At 44.1% G+C, this 27053-nt stretch overlaps 1 protein-coding gene across 21 annotated transcripts in view; it reads right to left on the bottom strand.

Moving 5' to 3' along the window:
* Nucleotides 1-27053, bottom strand: part of FOXP1 (forkhead box P1) — a 380386-nt gene that overhangs the window by 75962 nt on the left and 277371 nt on the right. Inside the window, exon 1 of one of the 21 annotated variants that reach the window (XM_051788682.1) lies at nt 10475-10609. The exons of the other annotated variants lie outside the window; for them this stretch is intronic. The gene's annotated coding sequence lies outside the window, so the exon portion shown is untranslated. Of the gene's footprint in view, nt 1-10474; nt 10610-27053 lie in introns of those variants that run through there. 21 annotated transcript variants of the gene reach the window in all.

Below are 27053 nucleotides of genomic sequence, written 5' to 3'. Positions count from 1 at the left end.
ACATTAGTGGATGGAAATTCTTTAAAGCAAGCAGTATGGTAAAGATTAATTTATTTTTACAAGAAATCTGCAAACGGGTCCTTTCCCTCCTGGAAAGTCCTTGCTTCCCATACAGAAATCCAGCAGCCAAATATCCTACACTGATGGGATCTAGACCCTATTACAACTGGTTTTTAAGAAAATTGAAGGAAGGCTCAGTGATGTGAATAACAGCACTAGACTCCTATGCAATTTTTACAGAAAGGCCCTACCACGATGTCTTTACCATTCCATATTCACCCAGCATACAGATGTCTTCAATTCTTTCATATTATGTGAGATACCATTAAAAGCCGCTTTCCATGACATTTCAGTGACAAACAGCTACAGTGATGAACTTGATAGCATTTCATATTTGCAACTGTTAACACGTTTCTGCACGGGCATCTTTGCAAGGAACCTGTACACTGTATCTGAAAGGATGATGTCTTGTTCAGATAAAACACTGACATTAAAATGACAGGCTGTCTTGGCCAAGGTTACACAAATTGTATTCAAGCGGATACCTAATGACAATGCTATGAATTCTGCAAGCTTTCTAGAATGTAATTTAGCTATTCAAAATAATCACTGCACTTGTGTTTAATTTGAAGACTACATGAGAACCATTTTGTCAGTCCCAGTAATGCAAGAAGACTATTTCCCTAGAAACCCACCCCTCTACCCTCCACCCCAAAAAAGGAAAAGAAAAGGAGGGAAAAAAAACAATAGAGGAAAAGACAAAACCCATATGAGTTTTAACAGTAATATTTAAGCACCTTACTTTTCTATAGTTTCAAATCAAATACATGACAGCACAAAACTAAAAGCAGTAAAGGATATACTTTGCTAAAAAGGATCTCCTGTCATCCCATGTATTACAATAAAAGGTAATAATATGTTTAGCACTTTTTCTGTGCACCACTTTCTAAAAAATCCACAGACAATAGCTGATCAGAAGATAAAGGAGTTTAAAAAAAACCCTCCCAGTGTAGTAGTAAGCAAGAGAGAAATGCAGTATTAATTTTATGTAACATAATGTCTTAATATGCAGTTTATCTTGACTTTTTCACATGATTTGTCCTGTCATTTGCATAGCAAGCTCTCATTCCTAATTTCACAGTCATTATGCACTGATGTCCTGATTTCTCAGCATCACTAATTTTGATGAACTAAAAATGGTTCCTGAAGGTCAGATGCATGTACACTGCACATCTCCCCGTGTTGTTGTGTACATGTCGTGTGCCAGGGACAGACACTGCCTCAAAAACATTTGCCTGAGCAAAGCCTACCAAGGGCTCGCACGCCTCCGACATCCCATTAAAGCAGACACGGCGAGGTCCTCTGAGCATTCCCCATGGCACAGCGTGTTCCCACACAGCTAATGTGGATCAGGCTGGTGTGAATGCAGGCAAATGGAGATTTAATTATGGGTCAAATGCCAGAAACCACCAAAACCAGGGGCCATTTGCCCGTGGCCTGTGCCGCTTGCCCACACCTATGGGAAAGCCATCAGCTCCGAGGACACTGAGTCATCTGGATGGGTAATCCAATTAATACAGAATATCTTAATCCGTACCCTTTTAAAAACTTTTCTGGGAGTACAAAATTATTTAATTAAATCCTGCTGTCACTATCTTCACCCCAAAGCGTGACTCACCTTCATTATTCTCATCCCCAGAGAAGTTTACTTTACCCTGGGGTTTGTACTACCTCTCATTGAAGTTGGACCAAGCAAACAGAAGAGGAAGCATGTTTAAGTATGTTTTCTGTGCCCTTCTTGGAAGATAGACAAGACAAATACTGTTCAGTCAGATTTATGACGACAAGCGGGGATACAGACAGGAATAGGGTGGGGTGCTGTAAACCCTACACATCGGTGATTAATCTGAAGGGCCGCGTACTGCCGTCAGCTGGGCAGGGACAACTCCCATTCACTTCCATGGCCTTTATGCACGTTTATCTTAGGACAAATCTGACAATTGGGCCCTATCTTTGAAAAGCAGCCACGTACCTTCCAGTGAAGAATCTCTTAGCTGCAAGAACAGAAGCACTTAACCAGAAAGAAAAGAGTAGTAATATATATATATATGGCACACAGTTACGGAGTACAAGTACATAAAGTACAAGTTTGCATTGGCCCGTTCAACTTCATTTTACCATCTGAAACCACATTTTCACACCACACCTGCACCCCTAAAGAAGGTGCTGCCTTCCATTTATAAACACAACTCACAGCCACATTTAACCAAAGCCTGTACTTCAGTTTGTCACGAAAGCAACTTACGGAAACCTTGCACAAACAAATTCAAATAAACCAGAAACTACAGTGTTAAAAATGACCACACACATCCCGGACAAGCGTGGGCCCACACAGAGTCTGAGGACTTTAAATAGTTAAGAATGATGGCCTATATATCCACTCTCTTAACTCCAAACGTCCAACTTTTCCATGTAGCTAGTCCCTGGTAATACTAGGAATCAAAGGGCATGCAGCACCAGCAATAGGCTATTATAGCCCACACTTTATTACCCATTACTACCGAGGTCATTAGCGGTAAGAGTGATTGTACCGGTCTTAACCTATTGATCATTGTAACTACTATCATTTAATCCCGTGTTGAATGTCTGGAAAGCTGCTAAAGGCACACAAGAGAGAGTGCTTTAGCGATGAGAAATATAGCCAAAGCTTGGAAATTACACTTTGATTCATAAAATCTAGCCAGTGGTTTAAATCAATAGTATTTAAAACAGTCATGTAAGTTCTTAACTACAGCTCTCTTAATATTTATGGGTCCCTTTTTGAGTGTATTCAGTCAAAACTAAACTTTATTTTAGATACTGTGCAATATACTTTACATTATGTTAGATAAAAAATATTTATTTCTGATATTTTGTCTGATAGTAAGTGAAACCTAAATCGAAAGCTATAAATTCATTTTAGATTTCTATCTCTCAGATGTCAACTTAAATGTGTTGCCAAAAAAAATTAGAAACCAACTTTAAAAATGACTTAACTGTTTAAGTACATGAAAATGAGCGTCTTTTATGAGTTAACAATGAATCACAGAAGGCAGTTTATGAAGAACTAAAATAATTCTGTCTTACTGCCTTCAGGGAGTTGAAGTTCAAATTAAAGTACTGGCAGATATATTTAAAGAATGCTAAGTTAGCATGCAGAGAAGAAATCAATCTTTTATTTTTTCTTTCAAGTTGTTTATTTCTATTTTGCACATGAAACATGATTGTTGTTATTGATATGATTAATGAACTACTTTTGGTATTGTTGACTGATAACAATAGGGTGTGGTAGATACCCAGCTGCATGTAAACCTGGCAGCAAAGGTAAAAATACAGCTGCAATTTGGCTTTGGGAGCTGTGCTAGTATGGACCTGCTGACATGCTAATACCATCAACGGCAAAAAATGTCTTTAATACTCACAATTGTCTTCAGACACTGTTTATCCCAGGGTTCTGCCTGCTGCTCCTCCAGATCCCCCAAAGCCCTCCTGTCCCCCTCAGCCCCCTCCGTGACTCCCCCATTTCAAGCCCTGCAAACACACCATATTTTGGACCAAGGAAAACTTCCACAAACTTGGACCAAGTTCACCTTTAACTTCCCCACGAAATTACAGCAGGGATGCATTTGTCACTCCTCCACACAACCCAGACAAGGGTCACGGGGATGAAAATGATTTAGTCCTATTTAATCATCTCCATTCCCTCATTTTCAGTGATATTAATATAATTAAATACTAGCTAAATAATTTCAAGTAGTTTAATCTTGTATGAAGCGAAAAGGAAAAAAAAAGAATGCCCTTTTCACACCCTGTGCCTCCGATGCTGGATACGGCTGTGGTTCTGTTAACTGTTAGCAGGCATGCATGGAAGATGGGGAAGATTTCCTTAATTCATAAAGAATAACTCTGCCAGAAAATCCTTTTCTCCCGTGATCTATGTTCAAACTTGATTTCAGTAAGCCCTCATACCAAGCACCCTGGATTTCCAAACAGCAATTCTTCGGTTAAAGATTTTTGTGATAAAAGTTAAACGGAGCAAAACAGCTGAACACAGAAAGAGCAAGTTGCTGAGGAACAGTTAAAAATACTGGGCTACAATAAAAATAGCTACGGCCAAGCAAAACCAAACAATGAACTTGAGCTGTCCTATTAGAAAGCCCTTATATGCAATACATTTAAAATATAAAAAAAAACCCCTCAGCTGAAACAATGCAAACCAGAAGATAAAGCACTGACAGCCTGGCAAGCAGAGAGGCACGATGCCACAAGCCAGAGCACGGCCCAGCAAAGCAAGAAGTGCTGAAGGCAGGACCTGCTTCCACCCCGAGACTAAAACATTTCCGACATAATATTTCATCCTCCAAGATCCCAACACAAAACCGCCGCTCTCGGAATTATTCACGCAGGAACTGCAATGCTGGTTCATTATGCGAAATGGAATCTCACTTTGAGACTTAGTTATTTTGCCATAATACAGCACAGCGCATTAAGACAGGTAATGTTTATTATATTAATGTAAAATCAGCTAAGTAGTCTGTCATTAGCATAACTGTTCTCTCTGTAACAATACAACTCCCTATTAAAAGAGAAAGGGGGGGGAGCCCTCTTTAAAATTAAATTAGCATTGTATTATTTTAATTTTGTTTATTATATTTTATCAGGAGGGGAGATCTCCCTTTGACCCACAGAAAGCAGAACGATGGGCTATACTGACATACCCCGGCATGTCAGGATGTCTGCTGTCTTCTGTATTCTCTTCTAGCTGAGGAAAAATGGGAATATTTTCGTATTTGTTTACAGAATGAAACATCTGATCTTATCTTCCACTTCTCATGCATACCAGGTTTCTCACTAAGTGCCAGGATAATTGTTTCAGCTATAATAAATACCCATTTAATTTGCATAAAAATATAAAGTTTACATAAATTAAATCCTTTCTACATCTAACATTTGTCAAATAGAGACTAAACCAGAGAACATACACACACACACACAACCAAATATCCCTTTAATAAGCTGAGTGAGATTTCAAACCTCGAGATTATCATCATCATTTTCCACATTTTAAAAGTTATAGTTTTTGTTTCCCTCTCTAGCATGAAAGGAAAAATTATAACCTACTGTACATGGTTCCGAACTCTGGTGATGTTTTATAATGATTCAGTTAAAAAAAAAAAAAAAAGGAAAAAAAAAATCTGCTTTTTTTCCAGAGTTTAAGAAAGGAAATGTTAGATCAACATATTCTGCCAAAAAAGCCTCAAATAAACCAAAAGCAATCCTGCTTAGAAACATCCAAAATACCTCTAAAGCCCTTGAAAACCCCTTGAAACCCTCTCTCCCAAACACCCTTAATATACTGAGAATAATCATCGTGTCAGACTCCTTACATTTGTGTATTAATTCATACATACATTACGGAGAGCTTAATTAAATAATAAAAGATCGTGACTGAACAAGCAACATCTAATATGTCCAGAGTTTCATGTGAGTTAAAGGGAAGTGTTACACAGAGGGGCTTTTTTTTTTTTTTTTTGTATGGCAGATTTTTAAGAACTGAAACTCCCAACAGATTTCTAGGAAGGATGAACCCTCTCTCCATCCCTGGCTATTTTCTCCTGCAAGAATCAAATCCACAGCTGCCTGCTCTTCAAGCTCAGGGCATTTGAGATGACGTACATAGTGGTGGCCAGCTGAAAATATTAGTGATTCTTGAAAAAAATTTCACCTGGTTAAATCATGCTGTTTATTTCCCACACAAACCAGAGCCTCTGCTTAAACACTCGGGTAGGCTTTGCCACTCTGGGTCCAAGTGTCACCTTTTATAACAGTTGTAAACTTTATTTGCTTAAAAATGTGCAGGTTTTCACACCTATGGCAGACACCTACAGCTGAACATCACAGCTAAGCACAACGGTGCAAATTAGATTCTAATGAGAAAACATCAGTTGCTTCTTTGACAATTTTGCCATTCACTGATTTACTCCTAATGAAGACACACTCCAACCAGCCAGCTCGCCGTGTTAAAGGTCAAAGCACGTTCAAAAAAATGCCTCACAAAATCAAGGCAAATGGGAAACCCGTAAAGAAACCTTCTCATAAAGTGGCGTGGCAATTAAAGTAATTGTGCAAAAAGCCGTCTTCGGTAAAAAGTAAAAGAAATTAAGCTGCCACTACTGTAACAGGTTAGATGAAAATCAAAATTTAATGTATTCTCCCTTGTGTCATCTTGTTTTGTCAAGACATCAAATAGAATTGGAAAGTACAAAATAACAAGCCCTTGAGAAATCACAGAAGCCGACCTTTTTGATGTTGTTGGTTTACCTTGTTCTCAGTTATTTGAACAATGATGTTTCAGATTTAAGGGCAAGATAAAGCTTAAAAATTAAAACCCGTTGTCAGTTTGGGGAGGAGGGGGTATTGTCCCTCCCAAATAACAGAGCATCTTACCTAATCAATGAAGGCAAATCCATCCGAAACTAGTGCACAGAACAATTAGCAATTCCGTTTATTTGCTCAATATTCAGTCTAGTTTTTCTAACATTCATTCAACTTCAGTATTAACTAGAGATCCTCCTGCTAGCACAGGAAACTGTGCTGGAAAGGTTAAAAAAAAAAGAAGAAAAAAAGAAAGGCTGGGGAAGACATATTTGCCAGTTCTGCTTCTCTCCCAATCTCTACGCAGCCACTTTAATCTGCAGATGAGTGCACAGTGGATTTTCTTTCCTCTCCTTATAACTGGAAAGTGAAGCTGAACAAGCAAGCACCTTATAAAAACAAAACAGTACAGGACATTTTAACTGAACTACAGCAAAGCAGTTTCCAGTAATGCAGTTCTGCTTTCAATAAAACAAACAAACTGCTTAAAACCAGCCAAGCCTTTCACCAAACAATAACAAATTTAGCTTATGGTGTCAGGACTTTCCCACAATCTAGTTTTGCAGGTGTTGATAAAACTACCCCTGCTACTGCTTTTCCCTAGCAAAGAGGGGAGAAAAACAACACCAGTAAGTTATCCTGCTACTGGGAAACCTTTACAAAAGTAAATCCAACTGCTGTGTCCTCCCAGCTCAGGTTTGTCTCCAGCAGCTCTGAAATGAGTAAGAAATACAGAGCAGGAAAGCACAGGAGCTTTGAAACTCCTTAAACTTTTGAATGCAATAATCTTTCTCCCCTTACCTTTCTTCAGCTGCCCGGAGCATGTAATCACATACACAGAAACCAAAGAATTTTACACTGAAATAGTCACTTGTTTAGCTTCAGTATTTTAAAAACATCTTCACTCTCAAGCAACAACAGTGCCTGAGCATTGTCAGGTTAAAATGGTGCATAAGAAAATCGCTCTGACTGCCCTGCCCCGCTTTCAATGCCTAAAAACCCCCTTTAACCTTCTTCACACAACTGTTGCAACCCTTTTCTTCCCGGCCCACAACTAAAATCAACTCAACTTGCACAGCCCACCATCCATTAGAGCAATCATCCATCTGTGACCCATTACAACCCAGGGGCGACACGTTACGACTCCACCGTGGGGTCTGATCACTGTTTACGCCCCAGCATAAATTTCAGCGTGGGGTTAAGAGTTACACTTCTAAAATGTGTGGAGGGCTCATCCAGCTGTACAGAAGAACGTGAGGCACCCACACCTTCCTCTGAGCAGCAAGATCCCTGCAAAGCCAGTGCAGGGATTTCATTTCTTCCCTGTCAATCCCATTATATTTATGACTTCTCTTTAGTTCGGCTGAGTGACTGGTCAGAGCATGTCTCAGAGCTTTTTTTTTTTTAAGCAAAAATAACACTGCTTAGAAAAGGGAGAGCACAATGGTACAGCGCAGTAAAGTGTATGTTAAACAAGACCAAAAAAAAACCAACAAACCAACTGTAGCAAACAAAAAAAAAATTTCAAAGCAGCCCTTCCTATCATAAGCTTTCTGATGATTTATGGTTTACCAACTCAGCAAGGTTACGCAACACTGCATGCCTTTAGATGCATTATTTGAGTCAGTTGAGATTTAATTAAGATCACAGCCTCCAAAATCCCTGTCAAATGAAAATTCACAGAAGACAATACACTATATATCCTCATGCAGATAGTCTCCATTCCATGCTCTGGAATAACATAAGTTAATCCTCGTTTCTATGGTGGCAGACAAAAGTTCACTAATTTTGTTTTCTTTTGACACTTGTGTTGTTTTCTGTTTTATGTCATGAGATCATTCCCTTTTGAGAGGGGAGGGGAGCTGATATAGGGGGAGAGGAGGGAGAGCAATATGTCTGAATATGGCAGCAGATGTATTTTGACATTCTCACAGCTCTGCTGTGATGTCATCAAGTTTTCATATAATTAACCCCTGCCAGTAAGAGCATCCTTTCATGACATCTGTCCATTGGGAAGAAGAGGAAGGAGTCAGGGAAAAAACCACAAAAAGTGCCTCAATCTGGCTCTCGCACTAAAACCAAAATCAAACAAAATTAAATTAAGGCTACAAAACAGCATTCACATCTTCCTCCTGTATCAGCAACTGGCTTTTCCCAATTCATTATCTGCCCCAGCTGCCTCCTCACCTCCAAGGTCCTCTGAAACCACACTCCACAGACGCCCAGCTCATTCCCAGCGCCTTCTCCTCCTGATGGTCCTGGTGCAGCGGAACCCCTTCACTCTATAATCCAGTTCCTCTATTTGCTAAACATGAGCATGTTAAATAAAACAATATTTCTTACAGAGAAATTGCTAGAACTTTACCTCATTCCAGTGTATTCCTATTTGCATTATCTTAATATCTGCTTGCTTATCTCATGGTTTAGAAATGACAGGTGCTAGCGGTCTTTTGTTTGACAGGCCACTACACAAATAACTGTCTTGCCTGAAAGGGCTAATGCACTACTAATGAACAATAAATCAACTTTGATTATAAAGTGTCAGACCAATCAGTTTGCAGTTCAGCTCTATCACAGTCTAGGCCAAGGCAGCTACTCTGTTTAGGCAGGACTCAGGTTTCATCTCTGCAGCCTTATCAATGAAATTTTTTGGACGTAGCCACAGGAGATCACTGAAAGCCCTCTGACAGCAGATTTTCCGCTGGCTTTGGAGAGAGTGCCTGCTTTTAGAGACTTCCTAGGCTGCTACTGCAATAAATATACAATCAACAAAAGCCATTTCTCAACTAGACACAGGCACACTCTAATGACATACACACATACACACACGCATTGTAGCCGTGACTTTTAGAAGAGCTACAAGCAAAAAGAAATGCTTTTCAACTTGGTGTAAAGATGTGCAAGATGTCTCAAAGTTCAGCACATTAATCTTACTTATGAGGTGTTCGATCTGGCAAATACTACTTTAGCAGGCAGAGTGCTTACAGTTCCTGGGGGAAAGAGAGGGAGAGATCCTCCTCTCCTAGTATAGCTACTGCACATGCACAAGTCCTTCCAGGATTGGGCCCAGGAGCATCAGGCATGAAAATCAGCTGTGATCCAAATAAAAAAAGGATTTTAACATTTCAGTTTATTTACAAAACAGCAAACTAGCCTGCGCAAGTCACTTTTTACTAGAAATAAACTTTCACAATTTATTGTAGTTCACAACTCAACACTCACTGCTAGAATAAATCCAACCGTTTGGTTTTCATAAACAGATCTTGGTCACCCCGAATGATTCACATTTCCTGCCATCAAACTTGTTTTTATTTAAAAAGATGAAATGGTAGCGTGTCAATCGCCAGCACACGCACCGAGACGACCGTGCCGCGCTACCGAGAGGCTTTTCCCTGCCACGAGCGCAAGGACAAGTCAGAACTCTCGGTGTTTTCAGAGACAAGTTGGCTTTGAAGGAGTTAATTCCAGAGAGGAAGAGTGTATATGCACTTTGCTCTAAACTTACCACCCACTTCCTAAGGGTTCCCTCCTCCCCCCCACCACCACCCTTCGAAAATTCAGCTCACTCGCACTGCAACGCCGGCTCGCAGGGCTGACACTGAGATCCCGTTACATCCATTTCGCCGGGGTTCACAGCACTAGTCAATGTCAAAAACAAAGCTCACTCACTTAATTTCCCCCTGGTAAATTGACTGGCGAATCCATTCAGCGATCCCGGTTCCTGACATTTAAACCTGACAGCGCGTTTTATCCGGCTCTGTGCACTTTTCCCCGTTTCCCTCGCTCTTCTTCCAAAAACTCCAGCGCTGCGGCGCCAGCCCCGCGCGGGCTACGGCTGTCACGACAGACGCCGGGCGACACGCTCCGCGCCGCTCATCACTTCTAAAAAACCTCCGGCGAGTTGCGGGGCGCACACGCCGTCCCTCCCTCCCTCCCTTCCCTCCCCGCTTCCCTCCCTCCTCTCTCAGAGCGGCGCGGCTCCTCCATCCTCGCCGGGCTGTTTTCCGGCACTTTGCGCGGGCCTCCCCCCGCCCTCGGTTCCCCCCGGCGGGGCACCCACCTGGGCGGCGGCGGGCGGCGAGCGGCGCGCCGGGCCATGGAGCGGGCTGGCGGAGCGGCGGGCGCGGGGCGCTGCGGAGGCTCCGCGGGCGGAGTGCGGGGCGCGCTGCTCGGGGCTCCTGCCGCCGCCGCCGCCGCCGCCACCCGCGCGGCCCCGCCCTGCGCCGCCGCGCACACCCCGCCCCGGAACGGGGCGCCCCGCGGGCCGCCCCCGCCCCCCGCCCGGGCACCGCCGGCTGGACACCCCCCTCGGACACCCCCCCTCGGACACCCCCCCTCGGACACCCCCCTCGGACACCCCCCCTCGGACACCCCCCCCGGACACCCCGGTGGAGCCGCTGGGTAGAGAGGGGGGGAAAGCGCCGGCACAACGCGCTGGCGGGCACCGCAGGGGAACCCTCCTGCCCGCCCCGCAACTTTGTCGTCTTCTCCCGCGGAAAGTGGCTGGCGCTCTCCCCTCCTGCCTTCCCGGCGGCTCTGCCACAAAACCCCGGGATTTCGGTATCGGAAAAGAGCGATAATAATAATAATAATAAAAAAAACGACCGCAAGATGCCTCTGACAGGAGTTTGCAGCGAAACGGGGGTGAGTGCCCGGCCTGCCGAGGGGAGCATCTCTCCTTCCCTCCTTGGCCAAGCCTTGGGGACCAGCGATGCCCGAGCACCCCAGCCCTAGCCAGGGGCATCCACGACTGCCTGGTTCTAAGGCAGCCGAGCCCTCGAGCGCTGTGGACACGAATCTGCTATGTTTGGGTCTGTGGCACCTCTCTAACCATAGGGCACAGTGTCACCTCACTCAGAACAATCTTCACAAACTCACACGGGCAAGCTCCAAGAAAAACACTTGTCCGGATTTGAGCACCCCAACTCGACCCTGTACGTGCGCTCTCTCTAACCCAGGGACTGCCACAGCCCTGGGACCCTATTTTCCTTTGCCCAAAACGCTCCTATCTATAGAATATCCTGAGTTCGATGCCACAAGGATCATCGAGTCCAACTCCACTTTCTCTCAGGCAGCAATATTTGTAAAATCTCTCCCATTATTTTTTTTTTTTACATTTTCACATAGTTTCTGAAGACAAAATTGATGCAGAGAGTTACTCCTCAGTTACTTTACGTGCAAGTACCAAGGCAGACGGAAGGCACCCTACACCGTTCCCAGCAGAACCTCCCGTTATTTGCAGGAGTCGGGCTGTCAGACAATAGCCCCATTAGTGATGCTGCTGAAGAACCTCACAAGAAGCAAAGACAAAGGACCCAATTTACTGACAACTAGCGATCTGATGTTAAATGGGATGCGATAGGGATTGCTTTCCACCCTAAAGTGTTTTCGTGTCAGATAACAAATTTATTAATGGGATTTTTTTCAGGTCACAAAAATGTGACCCCACCCTCTTATGAATATTTAATAAGGGACTAAGGGCATCTTTTGCAAGACCCTAAATCTGCCAGAAACAGCCTACATGAATCAGAGAGTGCCTGCCTCTTAAAGGGGCATGGACACCCCGAGCAGGTCAGCACAGACAGGGCACAGGAACAGCCAGTATTTATATGTGTTCTATCTATGCAAAGTCAAGCAGAGATGTACACACACCCCCCAGCACACTGGGCACTCAGCAGCAACAGAAACCGGTAACGCATGCAACGAGCTAGTAATAATTATCACCTGTGCTTAAGAGAAATCCTTCCTGTCCTGGACTTCAAAGCAATCTCGAGGAATTTGGATTGCTTTGGGGAATATATTACAGAATACACAGGCTTAAACTTTTCAACAGTTTCTCTTTCGGACCACCTCCTCCTGGTGCTGCATTTCCAAGAGCATCGCTGTGGCAGGATCTCCAACAGCACTGACAGCAAAGAAGCAGCAGTAGGAACGGCTCTGCATTAACACACCTCGACCAACTCTGCATCCGAAATGAGGAGGGGGCTGCATGCCCAGGCAGTCTCTGCAAACCATCACAGGATGCTTTAGAGACCCCAGTTTGGAAATCTTTTGATCTATCTTGTCATCCTCAGCACAAACTCCTCACTCACGCACAACCCTCAATCCTATTCTCACATCATCAGTCCTTATTTTCCAGTATGGCCATATCCAGGTACACACAGCTCAACAGAAGGCCAGTGCCCTCCTTCTGCCCTGGTCACCGGCTGATCACACGCCTCTGGGCCAAGCTCTGACCTACTACATTTAGGAAAAATCCAGGACACTATGAAACCTACCACTTTGCTCAAGGCACTTCTTTCCAGGGGCAAAGAAAAAGCATAACGTGGCAATGCAAGCCCAAGGCTGTGATCTACATGCAAAGCAAAAGCACAACGCTGGCTCTGGCACTGACAATTCTCCCCACCCTTGGGCAAGTCACCTAGAAATTTTTGTGTTTTGTTCAGGGTTTTTTTTTTAATGTCTCTGATACTGATGATATCTCTCTCTGACAGCTCAGTCTGCAATGTTTGTGGCCTGGCTTTGGAATGGCCTGCACCATTTCAAGGCACTCAATGACCTCAACATCTCTGCCTCCTCATCTGCAGAATGGGGATAATACGACTCATTTCAGGATCTTCTGTAGGCCAATATTTGCAAAACACCTTGAAAAATGAAAGGTGCTGTCTAAGCACCGAGTGCAGGCCGCAGAACCTGCAAGCCATATTTTTAAAGCGTTTTATACCCTTTCATATAAAAGCTTCATACCTGCAAGCTCAGCCAACATCTGCTGTGGGCTAAAAACTTCATCCTTACTAAAGGAGATGGGAGCACTTGTTAAGTAAGGTCACCATGAAATATAATGCATTTCTAAGCCAGCAAAATATTTTAAAAGACCAAGAAGAACCATAAACTCCCACTTTAATTCCATTCAATTATGGAGAGTCATCACAGACAGAGACCATCAGACAGGGATGTTCAAAACAGAACACATAAAGTAATACATTAAAAATAACTGGGAAAGAGCGTGGCAGGCTAGATGGCTATTTGGCAACTTGTTCTCACAGGATCTGATCCATATTAAGTGGTCATATCAAAACCTAGGTGAAAGAAAATAATCACTGGACACTAAGGTCCAAGTGAGAGGAACAGATTAGGAATTATGATGAATACAGTGGAATGAATGGTTTTGTTACGCCATTATTTTTTACATGTACACTTTATTCATAGACTTTTGTAGGTACCTATCCATGCAGAGACCATGGACTTGCCTACAGAACAGCCTCATCTAACTGCAGGGCAGGGGAGAAGGAAAGAAAAGACAAGGCATCCACAAAGCACAACCTCCTCTAACCTGTCCCAAGTTGGGAAATTTTTAGTCCTAATATGAGGCAATTTCTACCTAAGACAGCAATACATCTGCTCTAACCCTCGGGATGTTCCCCTGGGCAGGCAGGGCCAAATAGGTCCCACTCTGCTCTCTGTCTGCTGGTGGTGGGCCAAATCCTGCACCCTGTTCCCCAAACACAAATTTGGGAGTGAGTAATTCAGATGAGCTCTTGTGCCAGTGCTGCTGTGGCACAGAGGAGCCCACCCCCCTCCACCGGTCCCATGCCAAGCCTGGCAAAAGCATGTGCCAAATCCCACTGCTCGGCACACTGGACAGAGCCATGGGACAGTTTAAAAGCAAGCTGCTGTTTGCAGTTCTGAGGGAAAGAGCCGTCTCGGATACTGTTCCCACTCCCAGATCCCCAGGCCCATTTTTGTGGGGTTAAATCATATTTTCCTGTTTTGAGACTGCTTCATTTTCCCTTGTTGCTGTTTGAAAGACCTACAAAAACAAATGGGGAAAACAACTGACTAAACAGGAAACAGTGAAACTTATTACCCACAAACTGCTGAGAAAAAGGACAAAGTAAACATTTTTTTTTTTGTCTTTTTTTAATAATCTCAGTTAATGCCCTCATGGTAAAATATCTTCAGGCAGAAAAGTGATTTTTAGGCTGATGGTGTCTAACAAAACAGAATACCAAAGCAATTAGCATTTCAGTAATCCTTGTGTCCCTGTTGCTCTTCTTTTGATGTGAAACTGTCATTTTCCTTACTGCCCCTGCAAATTCTGCACGAACAAGGCTCTTTAAATCCCCTCAGTGTTGTACAATGGTTTAAATTTCACTTCATGGCATGCTTTAAATTACCATTCACATCTTCATTTAATGCATCATTTTATAATGCCAGTGTTACTAGTTAATTTATATATACACAGCAGGATGTGTCAACATTCAGGTGAGTTATGAATATGATTGTGCAGGAGTTATGGAAGACATTTCAGCAAAATTATGGTTCCCTCTAAACATAAAAATATTAATAATGAATCAAACATCACAGGTAAACAACAAATTTTATATAATTGCTCCCCCCATGCTTCTAGATAAATAAATAAATAAAAATGGCAACGTTTTTGCTCTGCATTCATATTTGATTGATCTTAATAAATTGCCATCTCCTTTCCTAATAAACTGTAATCTCTTGTTTCCGCCACAAAGTAAAATTTATTAGCACACTCTTCTACCAGCAGGTCTGCATCACTCACAGCACAGTGTGCAAATTGTTCCAAGTATGCTTGGGCATTATTCATAATTTATTTTTCTGCCCCAAAGTACACAATATATTGAGAGGTAATCACCACTAACTGTTCCCGGTTACTTTCCTTAATTATGTGAGATGGCATTTATGTCACGTACAGTAGAGGAAATGCTGCAGTTTCCACTAAAACTCCATTTTTTTTGCCACGGGTTGAAATACAGTGTTCACACAGAGAAAACCTTCTTAGGACAGGAAAGACTGGAGGTGGTATCTGGTAGGAGATGGCAACACCTCCACTTGAAAAGAACAAGCCCTGTCTACCAAAATAACCCACTGGGCATGACAACAGCGATGGCTTCGAGAGGAAAAGTAGGTGTTTTGTCGTGATGTTAAAGTTGCCATGGTAAGAAAAAAACCACAGAATGAAACATCAACAAAACAAACGTCAATCAAACACATTTTTGCCTGTTAAGTATTAACCAGTGAACTCCTGGCCACCCCAGATCATCTCCTGCCCATCGCAGCAGTGCAGGCAGGCGGGTGCTCCAGGCTGGAGCCACTTCAGGGTCCCCAGATGGGAGTTTGGGGGTGGATCACCCCAGTTTAGGGCTGGTGTGGGGACAGCTGGTGTGGAATGCAGTGCTGGAAGCACTGCCCTCTCCTGGTAATCTGCCTCTGTCATCAGGAGACTTAATGCTTCACCTCACCACAAAGGATCCTCTTTAAAAACCCAGGCCTGCTTCCACAACAAACTACATACACACACGCCTACGTACACACATGTACTGACAGAGATGTAAATTAAAATAAAATGTATTAACTATGGGCCCCTTTATGGAAAAACACCCATCAGACCACTGTGCTCTCAGCCAAGGAGTGCTGAGCTCTATATTCTGGTTCACCTGTGAGAACACCCCATATCACCACTGGGCATTGCTGTTTTTCACTCACTCTGCTGGGAACGCACATCAGCGTATTTTCAATAAAACACCTTCTTAGCAGTAATGGGCCACTGTTCCCATTTCAGTGGTCCCCAAGGTTTCATGATACAGTTTATTTAGCTGGCTCATAGTTTCAAGTTTTCCTCCAATATTCAAAAGCTATTTTTAATTTTTTAAAGGCGGCAGCCATGTGAAGAGCTTTTTCTCTTCTTTAGAGAGGAAGACACTTAATTTTGTACACACAACAAAACAATTTTAATTGTTTCCTGAAGAGGTGTTTAGGCAACAGCCTCATGGTTATATAGGAATGCACAGAAAAGCTGTGACACTGCTGATGCTACATAGGGACAGAGCTCGGGAGCAGCACTGGGATCTCTGCTCCTGCTTTAGAACAAGCACCATGATCAAATGCACCTCCAAAATGCCAAAAAAGCAGCACAACAGTGCAATTTGCAAAGCTGGCAAACAGTGCTAAAGCCAAGAAGACTCAGTGCAGGCAGAAGAACACAGAGGAGTCCCCCTGAAATGTTCTCTGGTTGTCCCACTGCACTTGGAAGGTGTGTCAGCTTGCTGCAAGGCAGCTCTGAATTACCAGGAGGAGATACTACAGGTTACCATCCTAGGTTCCCTTGTACACGTATAAAGTGCATTTTAGGAAGCAGGGCATGACAAGGGAGGTGTCCTTGTGACCATCACTCCACATTGCCCATGGTGTGCTTCCCCTCTTCCTCACTGCCTCTGGGTCAGGAGCACCCCCTCACTCAGCCCAGCAGGACAGGGAACAGGAGAGGAGAGGGAGTTGTTGTTGTTTTGGGACAACAACACTGCAGGGCAGAAGACCCAGCCTCAGCACAGCCATTCCCTGGCCTTTGGCCACATCAGTCATTTTGATGGTGCACATCTGGTTTCACATGGATGAGAAACAGCCAGCCAGGCCGGCTAAGCAAACACCCCAACCAGAGGACTTTGCTCTCAGATCCCTTGGGGTCATCCGACCGGCTCAGAGTCCTTTGTGCATCACTAAGCAGGGCTCACTGTGTGCTCTGGGCTTTTCCTTTGTACTTCCACTCCAGCCCTTCACAGCGCAATGCGCCATGATCCATCACTTCATCCCAAATAAACGGGCTCCAAACTGAATTCAGGGACAGGGTCCTCCCCTCCCGCTTCCCTTCCCCAGGCAAAGGCAGATCCTAACTGCGTGCAAGGGTTATGACCCACTGACATTTCCTATCCAAATCTGGCTGCTGCTTATCCCAATCCTTTTCTCCCCTCAAGCCACAAGAAAAGAGATGATGCTGAGAGGCAGCAGGTCTCTGAGCTGGGAGAGGATGCAGTGGGGCAGCCAGGGCCCAGTCCTTTGCTGCACCTGTCATGGCAAAGAGTGAACAAGCAAATAAAGGAATTTGTCTGGGGTCCCTTAAAACAAATTTGCCTTCCTGCAGCAAGTGAAATCATTCAGATGAGCCTAAAAATTTGAGATTGGAAAAGTGCAAATACGCTGTAAAGTGTAACAACAGAGGAATACAACAAAAATCCCTCCCTGGAAGGAAACTACAGTTCTCTGCCGTTAAATGCAGATGCTTCCGGGGTGGATGGTGGCAGCAACTTCGCCACACAGAGCCCTGGAGGAATTCAGGACACCTGAGGCACCAAATCCTTCACTCGAATGAAATTGCAGGGTGATTAAGCAGAGAGAATGTAACTATCCAAACTGTAATTTGGCCAGCACAATGGATCTAACACCCCTATTCTTGGGAGGAAAAAAAAATAAGTACTGTATTTGAAGTTCAAAATCTAATTAACTATTTGAGAAAAAGAATTCTGTTTTTAAAAGAAAATTCCTAACAATATAAAGAGAATTACTGCCAAAGTTTTTGAAGAACCGCATAAAATGGTATGAAAAACGTATGATATTGTAATAATAGGAATGACTGGATTTGCTCAAATGTTCCTTATACCTTATAATACAAGAATAAAATACAGTGTAAATCCTTCTATCTACATAAGTTCCCTGTACAGAAAAATCTCTCCTTTAATAGGTTTACACCTTTAACATGTATTAGTTTGGAAAAGTCCTAGGGTATAATTACACATCTTGGCTTGGCACATTAATAGCTGTTCCCTTCATTTACTGATTTCTTTTACTGGTCAATTTGCTATTTTACTATGCTGCTCTTACAGCTCGGCTTCCCCCCCTGTGCTGGGAAGGGCAGAGCTGGTCACGGGCTGTGTGCTGCCTTGGGGAGGTGGCTTCTGATACCTTGATCCTGGCCATGTGCACACACGATGCTCGTCTGGGATGCGGCACTTCCTTCCACCTGTGCCAGCGAGCCACAGGTCACAGGCAGAATGCCCTCACTTCCAGGAAAATCTGTGCAGAAATAAGCCCTACGGGCCCAGGAGAACACAAGCCAAGTAGGGCTTCTCCAGGGCTTCATGCCACCTTGCTGGTCACATCTCCCTCCAGTGCCCTGAAGAGCTGCACTTGCTGCTGCCCAGGCTCCTGGCCCCACATCCCTCCCCACGCTGTTTCCTCTCAAATCCCCTCTGACACCTTGCATCCCTCAATTCCTTCTTTGCTCCAGGCTTTTCCTGTTGTCCCAAATTGTGGTCTCTGCTCCCCTGGAGCTCCATCCCCATTGCAACTCCTCACCTTCTTCTCCCTATAGCTTAAGAGACCTGGAGAGATCTCACCTGGGACAGGATGCTCACCTCACTCCACCACACACGTGGGAAAGGACCATTTCCCCATACTGGAGAAGGGACACACCTAATGATCCATGCTACCAGTCTGCACAGGTTCCCTCTGCATCTCAGCTCCAGGCTCAAGGCAAAGCTGGCATTTGCTAAGCCTCCATCCACCACCTTCTACAAGTTTTTTGACAGTTTAAGGGTTTTCTTATGTTATAGCAGAGCCATTGAGTTAATGGCTTCTCAGCACTGCCATTATAAACCAGAACTTTTCAGGTGTTTATTACTCGGCTTTAAAAATTGGCTCTACGCTGAAATTTGGCAAACGAAGTGTCAGCCTAGGAGAAAATTTTATTTTTTGCCAATTTTGTACTGTAAAAAAAAAAATGACCCCATTTTGGCCTCCATAAAAATGCAGGTTTTGCTGCCTCAGTGACACTGGTGAAGTAACAAGTCAATATTGTAATAGTGCCAGCAGAGCTGAGTGATTTAATGCCTAAAATTGCTTTGAAGGTGAAGAGTGCTATTGAGCTGCTAATTATTAACTATTATTGCTGATCCTGCTGCACAACAAAGATGCAAAACAGAAAACAAAGGGAATATGAGACACTGCTGGGAAAATGAGGCAGAATCGAAATAAGGGTCCGGCGGTGAACACGGAGTAGCTGGAAAACAAGAGTCAGAAGCATGGGCAGGGTGGGGTCCTCCAGCCAAGGCAAGAAGAATGAACTGATATGGAAATATTATTTTTCATTTTCCAGGACGGTATTTCAAATACAAATAAAATACAAATGATACCATGTAGCTTGCTCCACGCCAAAGCTAGCAACCATGTAGTATCAAAATCAGCTCTAAACCAAGCTGAACTGAGGTCAACAAGGACCTCATATTGCTCAGCCAGAGCCAAGAGAAACTTTGCCACTTATTTCAACATGCAGAAGACAGAGACCTGAAGGTGCTGAGGATCGAGGGCGACCTTGCCTCGGCTGCCTGGCAGTCAGACATCGACATAAAAACAGCCTGGGAATTTCAAAGGGCCCAAAAGGCTTCAATCCCCTAAATCTCCAGGATCCTTTCAAATCCCATATGCACAGGGGTAGCAGCATCCACATCACACACCCCAAAATCTGACCTAGGTTGATCCGACTTGGCTGAACAGAGGGGAAAGTAAGTGATCTCTACTCTGAACCTCCCCAGGTACTCCACCTGCTCAGGGGACTGTGGTTTTATAGAAGAAAGGTAACAGAATGAGTATTTCTTCTTTGGGGGAAGAAGAGAGGACCAAGAGGTGAGTGAGGCCAGGGCACGCTGCCATTTGGAATGTGCTGTACCAAAGCAGCCGTGAAAAGTCATCGGGGCTGCTCTCAAACACAGCAAAAAGAAAAAAAACCCCAATTTATCTTTCTGGAAACTTTCTGCTTGTCTAAGTGGCAGCTATTTAAATACAATTAACAAGCAAATGATTTTAAAATTACAATACATTTAGTAAGGCAGCATCACAAACAATTTGCATCTCATTAAAGTGTTTGAAGCTGCAGAATCAGCCTCCCAAAAGGGTTGCACTTCAAGTGAGAAACCCAGACACAGTCAACAGCTCCTGCACTGTCCTCTGACACCACACACACACCGGGGGGGGCTCAGTGACCAGCCAAGCCCCTGGCTGGGCCACCCCTATGGGGAGTTCTGGCCACAGCTCCCAGCACAAGGACGGATGCCACGAGCCAAAGACTTGCTGGAAGTGGGTGTAAAACAAGGAAGGAAGGAAGGAAGAGGGTGTGTGTGCGTGTGTGCATATGGGATGGGCACTTTTTAATATACATTCATGAACAAAGAGTTTAAAGAGATTTTAAGCTATTTACTCAGGTCTATATATAATTAAAAGTTTATAGATTACACCGCCACAAACGTTCTGAGATTGCTGCTGGGTTTGGACACACATTAATTCCCAGGAGCCTCCTGCAGAACAATCCCATACCGACGCGTGCAGCAGGAAAAGCCTCAAACAAGTAACAGTTTTAAAAGCTTCCAACTCACTTTCAACTGTGATTTACTGTGGTGGTTCCATTTAACCCAGAGGATGCAGGAGCACTTCCCAGATCACACACCACTTCCCCACGTGCCTTTGGCTTCCTTTAGAAAGCCATGTTGCCGCACTGAGCCCCGCCTGGATCTATCCCAGGATCAGGTTTTGCTAGGCACAGCTCCATATAGGTACCTGTGTGGGCAAGGGTTACTGTTTTTTCCATCAGTGTAGCTCCTGCCATACAAGACTCTTCTGTTGTAGCCCATGGAGGGGAGTGGTCTGGCAGGAGGCTGGTGGGAAGCTCGTGGAAGGGAGGGAATATACACAAACACAGTAGCTCTACAGATAATGCATTAACAAATTCATAGATGAATTCAGCTGAATAGCCTTAAATTCAGTTATCAGAAGACTTGAAGGTGAGGATGTCCATGAGCAAGGCTGTCCCTAAATAAATAATTTCTCACAATCAGCCTCAAGTGCTGGCCCCACCAGCTCACAACACTGACTTAGGCTCCAACCACACCTTTGATCCAAAAGCTTGCTCCCAAGTACTGCATGAACTAAAAAGGCACAAACAATACTCTCTCCAGAGTTCAGCACAAGTTCTGATACAGCCTTTTCTCCTTGCTGTGCCTCAAACTCCACGGGCTCTGGAGCTGCACGTGACGGTTGTTTAAGGCTGTGCAGCACAGTTATACACGGCCCTGGCAGGGGAGAGCGAGGAAAGAGTTTACAATTGAATCTGCAGAGGAAATTCGGGTAAGTTGAATTATCCATTTGGAAGCTGGCCAAGGGCTGGGACTACTCAAAACCATGAGGGAAGCTGTAAGAAGCGACCGCTTTTGCTCGTCCTTTGAAAGGCAGCACCTCGGAGCTGCCTGTGGCTCTCACTCAGCGCTCCTGTGAGAGCAGGGCCAGCCACATTCCCTGTGCTGCTCCCAGCAGGGAGGCTTTCCTGGGATCCAGGGGTCCCGTCCCTCTGCTGAGAGACCTGTCACTGGTGATGAGGGGGTGGGAGCACCCGTACCCTGTAGTGCCTCTGCAAAGGGGGCGGCAGCTTGAGCCTGGGAAGCCCAGCAAAAAGAGAGATGGAAAAAAGAACTAATAATGAATAAAAAAACCCACGGGTAGAAGCAAACCAGTCATCACCTTGCCAAGCAATGCGCATGTCACCGCTCTGGGCACAGCAGGCCAGAGAAGCCCCAGAGCCCTCTGGATGGTTCCTGGGTCTCTCCATCCCTGGTGTCATCACAGCCAGCGTGTGTCACCCCAAAGCTTCCTGCCCAGAGATGCCACCAACTATTGACACAGGCCTCGTGCGCTTCTTTTTCAGACCTGTGGTTTTGTAGTTTGTCAAAACAGGATACTATTTAAATATAAAATGTTACAATTTAAACAAAGGTGAAATAATTATTGCTGTTTTAGCAACCAGACGTCAGGCTTTGCTCATGCACACGCAGTTTTTTGTTTTTGGAAGACCTCAGGCCTCGTTTGCCAGCTCACTGTCTTCTCTGCGAACCTGGATGCGAAGACAAGTGTCTAAGCAAAACAACGCTCACTTTCTATGAATTACTGAACATGTGTAATTCATTTATCTGTAATATTGTGCTAAACTCAGCTCCAATTAAACAAACGAAAACACCTGCTTAGCACACATAGATCTTTCCATACCTCAGGGGAAGACACATCAGTGTGCTCTGTAGTACAATCTGGCTCAGAAGCCTACACTAACAATGCAAAGCTGGGATTTTTCTTTTTTTCTGAAATGCACATAGGCAGGGAGATTAAAAAAAATACAGACAGTGAGATTTTGGGGATGGACTATTTGGTTTTGGTATTTCTATCTATGTGCAGTTCTGTAATATTTAAGTGCTCATTGGGGCCTCCTCATGGGCTGTTGGACCTGAGGGCATGTATCACTCAGGGGAAAAAAGTGGGATAATGAAAACTTAAAAACACATGCAATCAGCCTCAGATATTACGATACTGTAAAGCTACCAAAGAGACCTTGTGTTGACAAATTTACTGAGTTGGGGAGAAGATGTTTCCTTTTCTTGTTCTGCTTATGGACCGGTGCCATGGGACATCCCCGTTGTTCCCCCCCATATTAACGGGTCGGGAACACATCTCAGTAACAGACTGCCCAGAGTCACCCCAACACGGGGGCTGAGATCACTCCAGGCACCCCAGATGACCCAGTAGCAGAAACAAGACACAGCCTCATCTCACACATGCTTTGAACCAACAGAGGAGCATCCCTTTGGAGGTGCCTTGGAAAGAGGGGTGCCACGGGTTGGTTTGGTGCCTGGCTGGGTGCAGCAGCCGCCATCAGCAGAGCCTGCAGCCTGCCAGATCCCCTACACTTAACTCATTTCCTATTCTCTACTCACTGCCTGCAGACAATAAGCTGTCAATCAGATCCCCACAAGAACATTTACAATTATCTTCCCTCTCCCGCACCTCAGCACGGCCCCGTATGGCTCCATCCTAAACTGTTCACACACGAGCCATTTGCAACTCTTCTATCGCAGTAACTGCCCTGACTCGAGAGGCGGGTTAGGAAATTGAATTTCCTCGTGTTTTCAAATAAAAGTACTGCGGTGGTGAAGCACAGAAGCAAAGGAACAGGCTTCCTACAGGTGTGAGGCAAAAGCAACCACGAATGGAAAAACTGCCCCAGTAATTATTACAGCATCCTGGGCAAGGAGTAAGGCTGTTTGCTGCCTTTTTTTTTAGTTTGCCTTTTTGTTTTTAGCAAAATCAAAGTCACAAACTGAAAGTGAGTTTTAAAATTATTTTTGTTTTGGTTTTCTTTCCCCTTTTTTTTTTAAGACTGGGTGGTCCCCTCCTCTCACTCCTGCAGAATTAGCAACAAACCACCATCACAATTTTGTAGCTGGCCTTGCCGCTCTCATGTGTCCATTGCTGGGCTCTCCCAGAAGAAACTGGTTTGTTTTTCCTCTGGGTAGACACAGTTGAGTGAAGGACTCAAAATGAGCACATTTTCCAAGTAAAAAATAACAGTGATGCATACAGTAACCATACCTTCCCCCTTTAGTGCCAGTTGCTGACAACGGGATTTAAAAATATCTGAACTATGTTCTACATGATGTTAATGCTCCTATTCCAGAGAGAAATCCCCAATACCGTGGGGGCACTTTCCAAACACTGCAGCCTGAGAAACTGTCCAGGGTGTGCCCATTCCTAATAGCACTGAAATCACTGCCATGGCTAAATTAGGGCAAAATCAGTACAGTCATCATTCACTGCACTGTGACTGCACTGATTTTCTGCTCCACTGTCTGCTCAAGGGTCAGTGTGGGTAATGGAGAGGAGATATTCCCTCTCCTATTAATTGATCTGGACACATCTTTGATGGCTGTCAAAACAGAAAGGTAACTAGTGCCATTATGGTTTTTTTTCCTCTTACTTTTTAATTCTTGCGCGGAATATTTCCACAACCTTTTCTGATGAAAAAATAACCTATCTGATATTTCCCCTCTCCTTTAAAATGTTTATCCTGCTCTGAATCTGCAAAGTGTGATATCATCAAGGAGGGTCACGTTTCACAGGAGCTAAAGGCTTCACTGTGTGCTCCCACCACTTTGAAAAGAGGAACAATAGTCCCTCAAGTGTTGCTGCCGGTGGCACAGCAGCAATTCACAGTGGAGGGTGAGAAATCTGAAATTAAAATAAACTGCTTAAAACCTGCAGATAGAGAGAGGGATGCAGGAGATGGGAGTAAAATGGGACAATCTCTGAACCCAATCAACAAAGCGCTCATTGTTCCACTTTAAGACAAGTAACGCAGCAATAAATATTGAGCCAAGGAAGTTAACCTGTATCCACAGCCTTTGAATAAACACCAAAGTTAAAAGTAAAATCAATGCCAGGCCTTTGGCTCTTGCTAACTTGTGCTTTACTCCTTCTTCCTTGGCCTTGTTTTTACTTTTAGGGATTTTCTTTGCCTCCTCTCCTGTTATTCATACTTTCCTGCAGGAACTCCTTATCACACAGGAAAAGGACAAACAGAAGGAACCGCCAGCGTGCAAACAAATGATGTGAATGACAGCTCAGTTGTGTTCTGCAAATCCACCTGGGTGCAGGTAACTAAGAAGAAAAGGGCCAGGCAAGACGCTGACTCACAGCGTCCCCTGTGAAGACAGGGGAGCCTCCACCTCCCTCCCACACCCCTTCTCCCCACGGGGGGCCCAAAGCCGTCCTGCAGAACTCTCTAACCATCAAACCCAACTCAGTGTTTACCCTGCAGGATGGCACAGGCAGCATGAGGCATCTCTGGAAGATACAGGCACGTTCACCTCTTCTACAGGAGTTTGAGCAATCAGCTCTTGATCTCTGAGTACAAATGAACGCCCTGGTTAGTTCTCATTTTTCCTCAAGTGGTTTATCCACTCCCATGCCAACACCTCAGCCAGTAACACAGGTTTTCACAGCGAGTATTAATTCTGACTTCACTTTTAAATCACATTTTCTTCATTTGAGCATTATTATATTCCATAGAACCAGGCGTGAGCATCATGCAAAAGGCATTCTGGTCCACAGTTGTGAATACAGCTGTGTAGGCAGAGGAATATTTGTTTTCCAAGTAATTTGTGCACATTCACAAAATTACAGCTGTCTGCAGTTCTCCCGAAATATCTGCCCTGATGTTTACAAGCCATAAAATATAATCTGCCTTTTCTAGGGTTCCAACCGGTAAAATTGGAAATATATATATACATTTATGTGTGCATGATTATTTTTCTTACAGATTGACTACTCCCCATTACATATTGGCTATTAAGCCCCCATAACACCAGCACTAACTTGAGGAGCCACTGCCCTTAGACAACAGTGAATAAACCTTTCTAAGAGCCAGAAGGACCTCTCTAACAGACTTCATGGATCACTCAGCACATTACATCTCACTCTTATCCCAGAGTAATCCCCTGAAGAAGATCACATGAAATAGAGGCATGGGTTACAACCCTGCTTAGAGCGATAGGTTGCTGCCTTGGCCCAAAACAAGCTCATATTGGGATGGACAGGGAAGGTTCATTAACTTAATAAAGTGGCCAGTGACAACAGTGACTAAACATCAACAATGGTCTTCAATTGTCCAAATGCACTAAACACGATTCCCTAGGACAGCAAAGTCCTTGGGATAAAATTTTTCCACAGCAAATATGGAAATGTACACTGCACCTGCACAACAGCAACTGACCCCACTCAAAGTACAGGACACAAACCATGAGTAACTCCTCGGCCCGAAGCCCCAAAGAGCAGCAAAATGCACAAAACCAAACACAGAATGATAGAATGGTTTGGGTTGGAAGCAACCCTAAAGCTCATCTCGTTTCAAGCTCCCTGGGCAGGGACACCTTCCACTAGATCAGGCTGCTCCAAGCCCCATCTAACCTGGTCTTGAACACTTCCAGGGATGGCTGCATAGATGTGTCGTAAAAGGCTCAGCGCTGAGATGTACTACACAAGTTAATAACTTAACTCTGTAGCTGCTTAAAAAATGCCAAAGTGACAGAACTGGCACGGAAGTGTTGAGCTTTCATAATCACATGTACTGCTTTTAACACCCTCAGTCCTTGCGCTCCACTACATTTCGTACTCCAAGCACTGGCACATGGCACGAGCTGTGGAGTTGCAACATGACCCTCAGGATACAACAGGATGAAATACAACTTTCCGAGGGGCAAATGTAGCAAGCTACAGTATCAGTGACCTCGGTGGCATTGGTGACCTTGTCAACTCTGGCACAGGCACTGCTGCCTCCTCACATCGCTCTCCGATGCTACCTGAAACTCCTCCCATCATCTTCCCACCTCGCTCTAAAGCAATTTCAAAACTTTTTCAGCTAGACATGCTAAACCCAGGATGTAGATTTTCCAATTAGTCTCTGTTTAAACATCTGTTGGTAGACTGCATTTAACATTAGTTATTTGAGCAAAGCACAATTTGATTAGGCTGTCTGAAACGGAGCCAAAGTCTGCAAAATAATAGCTCAATTAAATTTTGTTTTGCTTTCATTTGTCTTATACTTTCCTGAGTGTGATACAGTTGCATATAATCAAGTAAACTAATTCTTTTCAAAATGAGATATTTCAGTGCTTTTTCCATCTCCTCTCAAAGTTTATTTAATAATCTATTCCATCTTCTCCATGCTTCATCGAACTTCAGCCTGACACAAAGTATATTTCCTTTTTGTGCCTTCAGTCTACTTTAATTTTGCAGGCTTTCAATGACTTGAGATTATGCACCATAAATGTTACACCTTAAACAGATTAGTAATTTATAAAAGGCAGATTACACTTATCAGGCAAATAAAAACATTTCAGCAACACAACAGCCTTTCCTTTGTACACACCACAAAATATTTTGCCAACCTGACGACACAGCTGTAAAAC

This window comes from Manacus candei, unplaced genomic scaffold (assembly GCF_025592945.1).
Source record: "Manacus candei isolate 608988 ecotype Guabito, Panama unplaced genomic scaffold, ASM2559294v1 h1tg000025l, whole genome shotgun sequence".
Classification (NCBI taxonomy): Eukaryota; Metazoa; Chordata; class Aves; order Passeriformes; family Pipridae; genus Manacus; species Manacus candei.
This window is presented reverse-complemented; position numbering and strand designations above follow the sequence as displayed.